This window comes from Pseudophryne corroboree, chromosome 7 (genome assembly GCF_028390025.1).
Source record: "Pseudophryne corroboree isolate aPseCor3 chromosome 7, aPseCor3.hap2, whole genome shotgun sequence".
Taxonomy (NCBI): domain Eukaryota; kingdom Metazoa; phylum Chordata; class Amphibia; order Anura; family Myobatrachidae; genus Pseudophryne; species Pseudophryne corroboree.
In genome coordinates this window covers 172,308,371-172,323,471 of record NC_086450.1, presented here as the reverse complement: position 1 = coordinate 172,323,471, position 15,101 = coordinate 172,308,371, and the positions used below count along the sequence as shown (strand labels likewise).

General features: G+C 48.0%; 1 protein-coding gene across 3 annotated transcripts in view; it reads right to left on the bottom strand.

The window, feature by feature from the left end:
- ZRANB3 (zinc finger RANBP2-type containing 3) overlaps positions 1-15,101 on the bottom strand; it is an 894,936-nt gene that overhangs the window by 769,910 nt on the left and 109,925 nt on the right. The gene's annotated exons all lie outside the window — the stretch shown is intronic.

Here is a 15,101-nt window from a genome sequence, read left to right as displayed (position 1 = left end):
CAGAACATTGGGAAAGCGTGATTTCTCAAAAAAATCCAATTTGACCTCCCTCCATTCGCTGACAGTGCTTGGAAAATAAATAAACTGGGTCGTTAATTTACGGAACGCCGTACAGACTTGAGTTAAAATACGCGAAAATGTGGGCTGGGAAAAGCCGACTGTTTGGGACAAAACTGGCTGGAAAGTGCCTGACGCAAAAAAATGTAACACAGCCAGCAGTTTAGACATACCACTGACTGCATGATTAGTGGACACCCGAGGTTCAAGGTCCGGCTCCATCAAGTCATACAGCATATGGATTGAACGAGAGGATAAGCGAAAGTTCTTAATCACATCCACCTCGGAGAAGTCTGCCAGCACACGCCTACTACGATAGTTACGTGGGCGTGGAATTGAAACTCGCTCTACCTCACCACATGGAGCAATTAACTGATCACCTTCCTCATCTGTCCTGTCCTCCTGTGTCACAACAGCAGCCTGGATCATGAACATCCAAACAGTATCAGTGAATGGCTCCATGATTGTAGATAGAGCTAAAAAGTTGTCAAGTAATAAATCCGCAAACTAACTGCAAAAAACATATCCAACAGCAGACTGCACAATTGCTGTGTTTCTCCTTGAAGTCCCAAGAGAGGAGTGACAGATTCCTGTCAAAACAGGAGCAATGCATCCTGGGTACTTTTGCATTGCATCATGGGAATTAATATTACAGTAACCAAAAAAATGATTTGAAAATGGTTTTAAAATGATAAAAAAAGACAAATTACAAAAAAAATACATGGGGTATACTTTAAAAAACAAAACAAATAAACTATTGACTTTTTACTGAAAAAAAATAACATTCAAATATATTTCACCTACTCGGCAGTAGGTGAAGTAATACGGCGATAAGTACCCGTCAAAATGACCGAAAAATATCGGTTTGGACAAAATGAATACCATTCCGCGATAACCCTATCTTTAACCATTGAAAATCGTTTACGGGTGAAAGCAAAAACGAAAATACACATATCACCCGATAAACACGTAAATGAATATACCGATAATATTTCACCCGGAAAACTGATCACGTGACCGCGTGTTAACGGGTCTTAAGATGTTATCGATCCAAATTGAATACCCTAGTTAGCCTCCAATCTTCCTGTCACTGGCGTCTCAGTGCAGGGTGATTTCTACTGTGATTTTTACCCGATCAAGCGGGATTTTGTGTTGTGTTTAATAGTTACCCCCTCTGAGTGTATATTTCCACCGCCGGCACTTTAGCACTAGTGCAGGGATCTTAATCCTGACGGGTACCGTTGTGTGTTTCCAGCTGGCGGGCGGTACGGCAGTAAGAGCGGCCAGAGACCACAGTAGACAGTTCGACAACAGGAGCGACAGGAGACCACGTTGAGCGGCACACCAGCAGAGATGGCAAGAGCGTTTAAGCTGAGATGTTTGAATTGGGCGGTACTCCAACAAGAGGTGACGTCAATGCATTTCGTCCCGTCAATTCTCTGTACTTTCTCAAGACTGAGTAACTGTCGGAGTGCAGCCTTTTTATCTGTCCCACAGTGAGGTCATCAACACAAGTGAAATCACCTGTGTATCACTGGTGGCATAATAAACACCTTGAATAAATGTACCGAGTTCACTTTTATATAAAGCATATATCTATAGATAAATACATACTAATTAATTATCGGTATTCCTATTTTAACATATTTATTATATTTATTATATCAATTCTATTCATTATATCTTACTATATGAACAGCAACAACAAAACATACAAACCAACAAGTCTCTTGGTCATACTGATTAATATATGTATATACCTATACCAAGATATGTATTGATTTCCGTTTTCACATATCATTGAAAGACACGGCTGATCGTAAAATTCAGATTACACTCAAATCATTGTACACAGCTGCTGGGGTGGCCCAAAGACCCACTATTGCATGTTCGTGGATCACTAAAGCCATTGCTAAATGGTCAGGTAACCTAATTGAGGGGTTGGATTCCGTATCTAGAGGGGATGTTGTCTTACTCCTGCAGCATATACAGGACTCTTCGAACTTTATGGTGGAAGCCATAATGAAAATAGGAGTGCTTAACGCACGCACCACCGCTATGGCAGTGTCGGCACGTAGGGACTTATGGCTACGCCAGTGGACTGCTGACACAGATTCCAGGAAAAACGTGGAAGGCCTACCATTCACAGGAGAGGCCTTGTTCTACGTATCTTCCTTCCGCAGCCCCCCCAACCAAGAAGACTTATTCAGCTTCTAAGTTACAGTCCTTTCGGATGGCCAAGTTCAAGGGCAGTTCCAGAGGTGCTTCTACGTCCTCCAGCGGTGCAAGAGGTAAACCACGCAAACCAGCAACAGCAGATGCTTAGGAACAGAGCTCAGGCTCTGCTTCCTCAAAGACTTCAGAATGACGGTGGACCGCAATGCCTGGAAGGCTGTCAGGTGGGAACACAAATACAATTCTTCAGTCAGATCTGGTCAAATTCGTGCCAGGATCCCTGGGTCATAAATCTTGTTTCCCAGGGCTACAGACTGGAGTTCCAAGAGCTCCCACTTCATAGATTCTTCAAATCAGGCTTGCCAGTTTCACAAGAGGCAAGTATAACTTTACAACGTGTCATCCAAAAACTGGTACAGACTCACGTCATTGTTCCAGTTCCAACTCATCAGTTAAACAAGGGGTACTATTCCAACTTGTTTGTAGTGCCAAAACCAGATGGTTCGGTAAGACCGATTTTGAACCTCAAGTCATTGAACCCGTACTTATGAGTGTTCAAATTCAAGATGGAGTCTCTAAGAGCAGTGATCTCAGGTCTGAAGGAGGGGGGATTCCTAGTGTCTCTGAATATCAAGGATGCGTGCCTTCATATTCCGATCTCATCAGGCTTATCTACGGTTTGCACTGCAGGACTGTCACTACCAGTTCCAGGCCCTGCCATTTGGTATCTCCACGGCACCGAGGGTGTTCACCAAGGTGATGGCAGAGATAATGTTTCTACTCCGAAAACAGGGCGTGAACATAATTCCGTACCTGGACGATCTCCTGATAAAAGCACCATCCAGGGAAAGGTTGCTGGACAGCATTGCTCTCTCAATTAAACTTCTCCGGGATCACGACTGGATTCTGAACCTTCCGAAATCTTACCTAGAGCCAACACGGAGGGTTCCATTCCTGGGAATTATACTGGATACGGAGTCGCAAAAGGTGTTCCTTCCATTGGAAAAGGCATTACTAATCCAGTTGATGGTTCGGGATGTCCTGAAGCCAACCCGGATATCAGTGCATCTCTGCATTCGCCTTCTGGGGAAGATGGTGGCCTCTTACGAGGCTCTTCAATACGGAAGGTTTCACACAAGACCCTTCCAGCTCGATCTGTTGGACAAATGGTCCGGATCGCATCTTCACATGCACCATAAGATCAGTCTGTCGCCAAAAGCCAGGACATCCTTTATGTGGTGGCTACAGACTTCTCACCTCGTCAAGGGTCAGAGGTTCAGAATTCAGAACTGGATTCTGCTAACCACAGATGCAAGCCTCAGGGGTTGGGGAGCAGTCACTCAGGAGGTGCAGTTTCAAGGAAGATGGTCAAGTCAGGAAGTCATCCTTCCAGTCAACATTCTGGAACTCAGTGCCGTAAACAACGCCCTTCTGCAGACCTCACATCTTCTTCAAGATTGAGTCATTTAGGTCCAGTTGGACAATGTGATGGCAGAGACGTACATAAACCAACAGGGCGGAACAAAAAGCAGAGCAGCAATGTCAGAGGTGTCAAGAATACTTCTCTGGGCAGAGACAAATGCTGTGGCATTGTCAGCGATCTTCATTCTGGAAGTAGACAACTGGGAAGCAGACGTCCTCAGCAGACACAACCTGCTCACTGGGGAGTGGGGCCTTCACCCGGAAGTGTTCAGGTGCTTGACAAGTCGATGGGGATATCCACAGATCGACATGATGGCCACTCGTCTCAACAAGAAGCTTATGCGGTATTGTTCCAGGTCGAGAGACCAGCAGGCGGTGGCAGTAGATGCCCTGACGACCCCATGGGTCATTCAGATGGTGTACGTGTTTCCTCCACTTCCTCTGATCCCAAGAATTTTACAAGAATAAAAAGGGAAAAGGTTCAAGCAATTCTAATTGCTCTGGACTGGCCAAGAAGATGGAGATGCTCCTCGAAGATCCGTGGCCTCTACCTCTTCGTGAGTATCTTCTGCAACAGGGACCGTTCGTCTATCAGGACTTACCGTTGCTACGTTTGACGGCATGGAAGTTGAACGGCTGATTCTAGCCAGGAATGGGATCCCTAACAAGGTTATTCTAACTATGATCCAAGCCAGGAAAAGGGAAACGTCTAAGCATTACCATCGTATTTGGAAGAAATATGTCTCTTGGTGTGAGAGCAGAAAATTTTCTGCAGTGGAATTCCATCTGGGACATTTCCTGCTTTTTCTACAAGCTGGAGTGGATGTGGGCCTACATCTGGACTCCATAAAAGTCCAGATTTCGGCCTTGTTAATTTTCTTTCAGAAACAGTTGGCTTCTCTCCCTGAGGTCCAGACGTTCTTGATAGGTGTTCTACACATCCAACCTCCCTTCATGCCTCCCAAGGCACCTTGGGATATCGATGTGGTGCTGCATTTCCTCCAGTCGGACTGGTTGGAGCCATTACAGGAGGTCGACATAAAATATATTACATGGAAGACCGTCACACTGTTGGCCTTGGCTTCAGCAAGACGTATGTCAGAACTGGGAGCTTTGTCTCACAAAAGTCCCTATTTGATTTTCCATGATGACAGAGCTGAACTCAGAACTCGTCAGCAATTTCTTCCTAAGGTGGTGTCTGCATTTCATATCAACCAAACTATTGTGGTTCCAGTTGTCACCGACACCTCTGCTACTTCAAAGTCTTTGGATGTTGTGAGGGTGTCACAACTGTGGGCTGGGGCTGACGAGAGGAAGCCTCAGTTGCAGGGGCAGAGGTGTAGTGAAACCTGGGCGGTAGTATGGGATTCTTGGACATGCAGAATCCCAGCCCGAAGGCGTGACCACGACAACAGGAGTAAAGTTTAAAAACTTTATTTCAAGCACTGTTCAGGTGGTACATCAACAGCAACATGAGATATGGTAAAAGGATATGCAATACACCAGTTCCTGTGAATACAACAGAGATGCAGATGGTACTGGGTGTGGTAATAATAGGTAATTGTCTAGATAGACTTAGGAGATGGAATGTCCTTAACCTACACCCAGTTGCTGAGTGGTGCAATGAAGACAGGAACTGACCAGCAGATGGTTCTCTGGAAGCTGGTTGTATTGTCGGAGAGGTGAGTTAGTTGCTGGGTAGGCCGGATGGAACCGGACTGAATGATGATATGAACAGAGTGTTTGATGATCCAATGTAGCTGGAGGCTAGCTAGATGCACAGGTGATGCTAGAGATCTTGGAATATAGAAGACAGTGACAGAGCACCGATGATGGCTGGTATTCGATGACGGGGCACCGATGATTACTGGTATTCGATGGCGGAGCACCGATGAGGTTTGAAGACAGAACACCGCTGGAAGCACACTGCTGGAATCCGGTGTTTGGGCACTGTCAATTGCAGCGGACAGTGTAAGGACACTGCAAAGTCAGGCTGCACCGCTTGATGTTGAACTGGTGCGGGTCTCTAGTGGAGTTGGAAGCAGGAGCTGGAATACCTGGAATAGCAAACAACCACAAGCAAGGAGACTGGTAACACTGGGTTGACAACCAAAGCACTGACAACTTCCTGGTTCAGGACCAGGACCTTTATACCTGCAGCAGTGCAGGGATTGGATGGTCAATCAGGCAGAGTTCAGCGGTGCTGTGGATTGGTGGAGATAGCGTCATGTGACTAGAACCAACATGGCTGCGCCCATACTAGCATTTGGAGGAAAATCTAGCTCGTTGCACCATGTGAGGAAGGACAGTGGACGACAACTTGCACACTTGATTCACAGAGCTGGCGGCAGGGGCCGCAGCGGGCGAGAGACGCCATGCAGACTTGTTTGCATATTTGAATTTATAAGGATGGCGGCAGAGGCCGCAGAGGCCAGGAGACGCCATGCAGACCTATCTGAGTACTGGAAGTGCAGCAATGGCGGCGGAGGCCACGGAGTGCTAGAAACGCCATTCTAACTACATGAGTTCATTGTGACAGCGTCTGCGGACTGGCAGAGAGGAGATGTGAAGTGAGGATGTCAGCAGCATGACTGAGACCCTGCCCTGGAACTCTGAGCCAGCCTCAGGAGACACCTGAAAGGTAGATAATGGCGTCCAGTAACCCAGATCGTGACAGAGAGCTTTGAAAGTGTATGTGAAAAGAACAACACGTCACAGAAATACGGACTCGCTGTTTGTCCTATATGATCCCAATAAGATTGGGTGTCCTGCTTCTAAGCAGACTATTGCACGCTGGATCACACTTACAATCCAGCATGCTTATTCAAGATGGCTGGATTTGCCATCTCCAAAATCTGTACAGGCCCACTCTACTCGGTCGGTGGGTTCTTCCTGGGCAGCTACCCGGGGTGTCTCGGCTTTACAGCTCTGCCGAGCAGTTACTTGGTCAGGTTTGATCACGTTTGCTAAGTTCTACAAGTTCCATACTTTGGCCTCTGAGGAAGTTTGGTCAATCAGTTCTGCAGGAACCTCAGCAGTCTCCCATCCGGTTTGGGAGCTTTGGTACATCCCCATGGTACTAATATGAACCCCAGTATCCTCTAGGACGTAAGAGAAAAAAGGATTTTAATTACCTACCGGTAAATCCTTTTCTCGTAGTCCATAGAGGATACTGGGCGCCCGCCCAGTGCTTCATTCTTCCTGCACTGTTACTTGGTTAAGTAATGTTGGTTCAGCCATTGCTGTTACTGTTTCAAGTTTGGTTAGCTTGGCTTTCCTCTTGTTGTGTGTGCTGGTTCGGAATCTTACCACTGTCCTTTATATCCTTCTCTCAAAGTACAGATGTGTCCACAGACATCTTTGCTATATCCCGCCATGTATGGCACAGTTTAGCATGCCTTAGACTTAGAGATTAGCCATGCCTTGTTAATTTTCTTAATTTGCCTCTTTAATATGTTACTTTATACATATTCTATTATGGCAAACAAAAATTTAAAAATTCATCCACTCGCTACTCATGATAAACAGCTTAGCCGTGTTTTGCATGTTGTGCCAAATTTGTAAAAAAGCAAAGATGTAAGTGGACACATCTGTATGTCCGTCTCCTACGGCACAGTTTCCTAGACTAAGTCTGGTAGGAGTGGCATAGAGGAAGGAGCCAGCCCACACTATCAAATTCTTAAAAGTGCCCATGGCTCCTAGTGGACCCGTCTATACCCCATGGTACTAAATGGACCCCAGTATCCTCTATGGACTACGAGAAAAGGATTTACCGGTAGGTAATTAAAATCCTATTTCTCTAACGTCCTAGTGGTTGCTGGGGACTCCGTAAGGACCATGGGGAATAGACGGGCTCCGCAGGAGACAGGGCACTTTAAGAAAGAATTTGGATACTGGTGTGCTCTGGCTCCTCCCTCTATGTCCCTCCTCCAGACCTCAGTTTGAATCTGTGCCCGGACGAGCTGGGTGCTACTTAGTGAGCTCTCCTGAGCTTGCTAGAAAGAAAGTATTTTGTTAGGTTTTTTTATTTTCAGAGAGATCTGCTGGCAACAGACTCTCTGCTACGTGGGACTGAGGGGAGAGAAGCAGCCCTACTCACAGAAGATAGGTCCTGCTTCTTAGGCTACTGGACACCATTAGCTCCAGAGGTATCGTACACAGGATCGCACCCTTGGTCGTCCGATCCCGGAGCCGCGCCGCCGCCCCCCCTCGCAGAGCCAGAAGTCAGAAACCGGTGTCTGAAGCAAGAAGACGTCAAAATTGGCGGCAGAAGACCCCAGTCTTCATATGAGGTAGCGCACAGCACTGCTGCTGTGCGCCATTGCTCCCACACTAACCCACACACTCCGGTCACTGTAGGGTGCAAGGCGCGGGGGGGGCGCCCTGGGCAGCAATTAAGAACCTCTTGGCAAAAAAGCAGCATATATACAGTTGGGCACTGTATATATGCATGGGCCCCCGCCATATTTTTACACATAAACGCGGGACAGAAGCTCGCCGCTGAGGGGGGGGGGGGGGGGCTTCTTCCTCAGCACTCACCAGCGCCATTTTCTCTCCACAGCTCCGCTGAGAGGAAGCTCCCCAGGCTCTCCCCTGCAGAATCACGGTAGAAGAGGGTAAAAAGAGAGGGGGGGGCACATAAATTTGGCGCAAAAACAATATATACAGCAGCTACTGGGTTAACACTAAGATACTGTGTGACTCCTGGGACATATAGCGCTGGGGTGTGTGCTGGCATACTCTCTCTCTCTGTCTCTCCAAAGGGCCTTGTGGGGGAACTGTCTTCAAAAAGAGCATCCCCTGTGTGTGTGTGGTGTGTCGGTACGCTTGTGTCGGCATGTTTGACGAGGAAGGCTACGTGGAAGCAGAGCGGGAGCTAATGAATGTGGGGTCGCCGCCGACGGCGCCGACACCCGATTGGATGGATATGTGGAAGGTTTTAAATGATAATGTTACTTCCTTGCATAAAAGGTTGGATAAAGCAGAAGCCTTGAGACAACCGGGGTCTCAGCCCATGCCTGATCCTATGTCGCAGAGGCCGTCAGGGTCTCAGAAGCGCCCACTATCCCAAATTGTTGACACAGATGTCGACACGGATTCTGACTCCAGTGTCGATGGCGATGATGCAAAGTTACAGCCTAAAATGGCTAAAGCCATCCGTTACATGATTATAGCAATGAAGGATGTGTTGCACATCACAGAGGAACCCCCAGTCCCTGACAAGAGGGTTTATATGTATGGGGAAAAAAGGCAAGAGGTGACCTTTCCCCCTTCACATGAGTTAAATGAGTTATGTGAAAAGGCTTGGGAATCTCCAGATAGAAAACTGCAGATTTCCAAACGGATGCTTATGGCGTATCCTTTCCCGCCAACGGACAGGTTACGCTGGGAATCCTCCCCTAGGGTAGACAAAGCTTTAACACGCTTATCCAAGAGGGTAGCCCTGCCGTCACAGGATACGGCCACCCTAAAAGATGCTGCGGATAGAAAGCAGGAGGGTATCCTGAAGTCTATTTATACACATTCAGGTACCCTACTAAGGCCGGCGATTGCATCGGCCTGGATGTGTAGTGCGGTAGCAGCATGGACAGATACCTTATCTGAGGAACTTGATACCTTGGACAAGGATACTATAGTACTGACCCTGGGGCATATAAAAGACGCTGTCCTATATATGAGAGATGCCCAAAGAGACATTAGCCTACTGGGCTCTAGAATAAATGCAATGTCGATTTCTGCCAGAAGGGTCCTGGGGACTCGGCAATGGACAGGCGATACCGACTCAAAAAGGTACATGGAGGTTTTACCTTACAAGGGTGAGGAATTGTTTGGGGACGGTCTCTCAGACCTGGTCTCCACAGCTACGGCTGGAAAGTCAAATTTTTTGCCATATATTCCCTCACAACCTAAGAAAGCACCGTATTACCAAATGCAGTCCTTTCGATCATAAAGAGGCAAGAAAGTACGAGGTGCGTCCTTTCTTGGCAGGGGTAGAGGAAAGAAGCTGCACAATACAGCTAGTTCCCAGGAACAGAAGTCCTCCCCGGCTTCCACTAAATCCACCGCATGACGCTGGGGCTCCACAGGCGGAGCTAGGCCCGGTGGGGGCGCGTCTCCGAATTTTCAGCCACAAGTGGGTTCACTCCCAGGTGGGAGATTGTGTCTCAGGGATACAAGCTGGAATTCGAAGAGATGCCCCCTCACCGTTACCTCAAATCGGCCCTGCCAGCTTCCCCCTTAGAGAGGGAAATAGTGTTAGCTGCAATTCACAAATTGTATCTTCAGCAGGTGGTGGTAAAGGTTCCGCTCCTTCAACAGGGAAGGGGTTACTATTCAACCATGTTTGTGGTACCGAAACCGGACGGTTCGGTCAGACCCATATTGAATTTAAAATCCCTGAACATATACCTGAAAAGGTTCAAGTTCAAGATGGAATCGCTCAGAGCGGTCATCGCAAGCCTGGAAGGGGGGGATTTTATGGTGTCTCTGGACATAAAGGATGCTTACCTTCATGTCCCCATTTATCCACCTCATCAGGCGTACCTCAGATTTGTGGTACAGGATTGTCATTACCAATTCCAGATGTTGCCGTTTGGTCTCTCCACGGCACCGAGAATATTTACCAAGGTAATGGCGGAGATGATGGTGCTCCTGCGGAAACAAGGGGTCACAATTATCCCATACTTGGACGATCTCCTCATAAAGGCGAGGTCCAGAGAGCAGTTGCTGATCAGCGTAGCACGCTCTCGGGAAGTGTTACAGCAGCACGGCTGGATTCTAAATATTCCAAAGTCGCAGTTGATTCCTACGACTCGTCTGCCATTCCTGGGCATGATTCTGGACACAGACCAGAAGAGGGTTTATCTCCCGATGGAGAAGGCTCAGGAGCTCATGACACTGGTCAGAGACCTATTAAAACCAAAACAGGTGTCGGTGCATCACTGCACGCGAGTCCTGGGAAAGATGGTGGCATCAAACGAGGCCATTCCCTTCGGCAGGTTCCATGCGAGGACCTTTCAGTGGGATCTGTTGGACAAGTGGTCCGGATCACATCTACTGATGCATCGGCTGATCACCCTGTCCCCCAGGGCCAGGGTGTCTCTCCTGTGGTGGCTGCAGAGTGCTCACCTTCTCGAGGGCCGCAGATTCGGCATTCAGGACTGGAAATTTCCAAGGTCTGTGGTCAAGTCAGGAGACTTGTCTTCACATAAACATCCTGGAACTGAGGGCAATATACAACGCCCTACGACAAGCGGAGACCCTGCTTCGCGCCCGACCGGTGCTGATTCAGTCAGACAACATCACCGCAGTGGCTCATGTAAACCGCCAAGGCGGCACAAGGAGCAGGGTGGCGATGGCGGAAGCCACCAGAATTCTTTGCTGGGCGGAGAATCACGTAAGAGCACTGTCAGCAGTGCTCATTCCGGGAGTGGACAACTGGGAAGCAGACTTCCTCAGCAGGCACGACCTCCACCCGGGAGAGTGGGGACTTCATCAAGAAGTCTTCACGCAGATTGCAAGTCGGTGGGAACTGCCACAAGTAGACATGATGGCATCCCGCCTCAACAAAAAGCTACAGAGGTATTGTGCCAGGTCAAGAGACCCTCAGGCGATAGCTGTAGACGCTCTAGTGACACCGTGGGTGTTCCAGTCGGTCTATGTATTTCCTCCTCTTCCTCTCATACCCAAGGTGCTGAGAATCATAAGAAGAAGAGGAGTGAGAACAAAACTCATTGTTCCGGATTGGCCAAGAAGGACTTGGTATCCAGAGCTGCAAGAAATGCTCACAGAGGACCCATGGCCTCTGCCTCTAAGACAGGACTTGTTGCAACAGGGGCCCTGTCTGTTCCAAGACTTACCGCGGCTGCGTTTGACGGCATGGCGGTTGAACGCCGGATCCTAGCAGAAAAAGGCATTCCGGAGGAGGTTATTCCTACGCTGATAAAGGCTAGGAAGGACGTGACGGCTAAACATTATCACCGTATATGGCGAAAATATGTTTCTTGGTGTGAGGCCAGGAATGCCCCTACGGAGGAATTCCAGCTGGGCCGTTTCCTTCACTTCCTACAGTCGGGAGTGACTTTTGGCCTAAAATTGGGTTTCATTAAGGTCCAGATTTCGGCCCTATCCATTTTCTTTCAAAAAGAACTGGCTTCTCTTCCTGAAGTTCAGACGTTTGTGAAGGGAGTGCTGCATATTCAGCCCCCTTTTGTGCCTCCAGTGGCACCTTGGGATCTTAACGTGGTGTTGAGTTTCCTGAAGTCACACTGGTTTTAGCCACTTAAAACCGTGGAGTTAAAATTTCTCACGTGGAAGGTGGTCATGCTATTAGCCTTGGCTTCGGCTAGGCGTGTGTCAGAATTAGCGGCTTTGTCACATAAAAGCCCCTATCTGGTTTTCCATATGGACAGGGCGGAATTGCGGACCCGTCCGCAATTTCTGCCAAAAGTGGTGTCATCTTTTCATATGAACCAACCTATTGTGGTGCCTGTGGCTACTTGTGACTTGGAGGATTCCGAGTTACTAGATGTGGTCAGGGCTTTGAAGGTTTATGTAGCCAGAACGGCTAGAGTCAGGAAAACTGAGTCACTGTTTATCCTGTATGCACCCAACAAGTGTTAGGATCTCCTGCTCTGTGCTGCCACGTCGCCATGGCAACCGGGAGGCAAGTGTTAGCAAAGTAACCTGAGCGCAGCTGATACTCCGGTCCGGGTTTTTACTGTGTAGTGGTTACAGGCTCTGTGCACGGCAGGGAATCCGGCGCTGGTTTTGTGCTCACAGTCTGTGAGGTTTGAGTGGGGCGTGGACAGCACCTGCTATATAAACCATCCTCTCAGGCTAGGCAAATGCTGCTGAATCTTTGTTTGTTAGTCAGTTCCAGAGAGTTAGCTAGTACTGTGTGACTTTGTATTTACTTGTTGCTTACTGCGAATAGGCCTTGGGATTCGGTACTTCATTCTGCCAATCCGGACCTAGCAGTAAGACTGGAGTCAGTTGTTTGACCTGCTGGGGTTCTTTTGCTATTCTGTGAACCCAGCAGGTTTGCGGCTGTACTCTCAGACCTGCTTGCTTAATCCTCCCTCACTGTGCAGGGCGTCCAGGTGTCAGTTTAGTGGCAGTAAGCTGAACCTGTGCCCTGCAAGTGGGGGTTAGGATTGTGGATACTCTCCTTGTGTCTATATTTCTATCTCTGACCAAGGAGTTTATTCCCACACCCGTTGGTAACCCTTTGGGGTTTTTTCTGTTGCTCTTAGCAACATCATTTCAGGTGCTCCACATGTTAAATCACTACACATCGCTTCATTGTCCGCTCTATTCCATCTGAGCATTCCTGACACTAGGGAGACACCCAATTCCTGAGCCTTTGGGCTTCTCCGTTCACTTTGTGTTTATTAGTTATTCCATCACCTCCTGTGTATGTTATGTTATACTGTCTGTGAGTTCGTTTGCTTCGCTTCCCCTTCTGTTCATACACCGGTATACTCCTGTTAGCACTGGTGTGCGTAACAACAAGCTGGGTGCTCCTGCTTCAAAGCAAACTATTGCTCGCTGGATCTGTAACACGATTCAGCAGGCTCATTCTGCGGCGGGATTGCCGCTGCCGAAATCAGTAAAAGCCCATTCCAAGGTGGGCTCTTCTTGGGCGGCTGCCCGAGAGGTCTCGGCATTACAGCTTTGCCGAGCAGCTACTTGGTCGGGTTCAAACACTTTTGCAAAGTACTACAAGTTTGATACCCTGGCTGAGGAGGACCTTGTGTTTGCTCATTCGGTGCTGCAGAGTCATCCACACTCTCCCGCCCGTTTGGGAGCTTTGGTATAATCCCCATGGTCCTTACGGAGTCCCCAGCATCCACTAAGATGTTAGAGAAAATAAGATTTTACTTACCGGTAAATCTATTTCTCGTAGTCCGTAGTGGATGCTGGGCGCCGTCCCAAGTGCGGACTTTTTTCTGCAATGCTTGTATATAGTTATTGCTTAAATAAGGGTTATGTTGGTTGCATCAGGGTTGATCTGATGCTCCATTGTTGTTCATACTGTTAACTGGGTAAGTTTATCACAAGTTATACGGTGTGATTGGTGTGACTGGTATGAGTCTTGCCCTGGATTCCAAAATCCTTTCCTTGTACTGTCAGCTCTTCCGGGCACAGTTTCTTTAACTGAGGTCTGGAGGAGGGACATAGAGGGAGGAGCCAGAGCACACCAGTATCCAAATTCTGTCTTAAAGTGCCCTGTCTCCTGCGGAGCCCGTCTATTCCCCATGGTCCTTACGGAGTCCCCAGCATCCACTACGGACTACGAGAAATAGATTTACCGGTAAGTAAAATCTTATTTTTTTACTGTGTATTTCAGTTACCTCATACCGCTTAAATTCTCTGTTTGTGCCAAGTATTTACTGTCACATAACACAGGGGGTTATTTGCAGGTATTGTGTTTTTCTGGCTATATTGTACTGTTATGCTCTAAGGCAGTGATGGCTAACCTTGACACTCCAGCTGTTGTTGAACTACACATTCCAGCATACCCTGCATCAGTTTTAGCATGGCCAAATAACAAAACTGCCACACAGGGCAGGAAATCCGCGGACGCCTCTGCATCATGCAGTGCTGGCACCAAGGATTTACCTGAGGGGGAAGTTTTAGCTGATGGTTTAGGCACTGAGTGCCATACATCTCCCAGTCAGCCCGCAGCACCTGTGGCCAATCAGGAACCACCTTGGGCAGCGTTCTCAAGTATGCTGAATACGCTTGTGACACTTCTTACGCCCCCTGTGGGACCTCCTGTGCCATTGCAGCCACATACTGTCCCTGTAGTTAATCCGCCCTGGGCGGACACTCTGTCTACCCAGTTATAACAATTAAATCAATCTTTGGTTAGACAAAAGTCTACCCCACGCCCCTCTGGGGCCAAGGGGTCATCTAAGTGGGCCATTTCTTCCTCACAATCCACTAATATTTCGGATAATTCTTCTGATGAGGATGGGGAATATACTGATCCATCAGACACTGATACAGTCGCTTCTGATGAGAACTCTACAACCCAGATTGATGTTGCTGACCTAGCGGAGGCTATTAAGCTGATTCTCCAAATAGATGATGAGATCGAGCCCACTACTGCATCTAAGAAACCTGATAAGTTCAAAAGTCAGAATGTTACTAAAGTAGTCTTACCACATTCTGACCATTTAATTGACATACGTCAGAAATCCTGGCCATCTCCAGGAAATAAATTTTCCCTGTCTAAAAAGATGCTACCTCGTTATCCTATCCCTGCTGAGTTGAGTAACAAGTGGGAAACTCCGCCGCCGGTGGACTCTCATGTTGCCCGTTTTGTGATGTCATCTACTCTACCTGTCACCACTGTCACCTCACTGAAGAACCGAAGGAGAAGCTTGTGGAGGGATGCCTGAAGTCTATTTACTCTCTTCCCAGTGCTGTACATATTTATC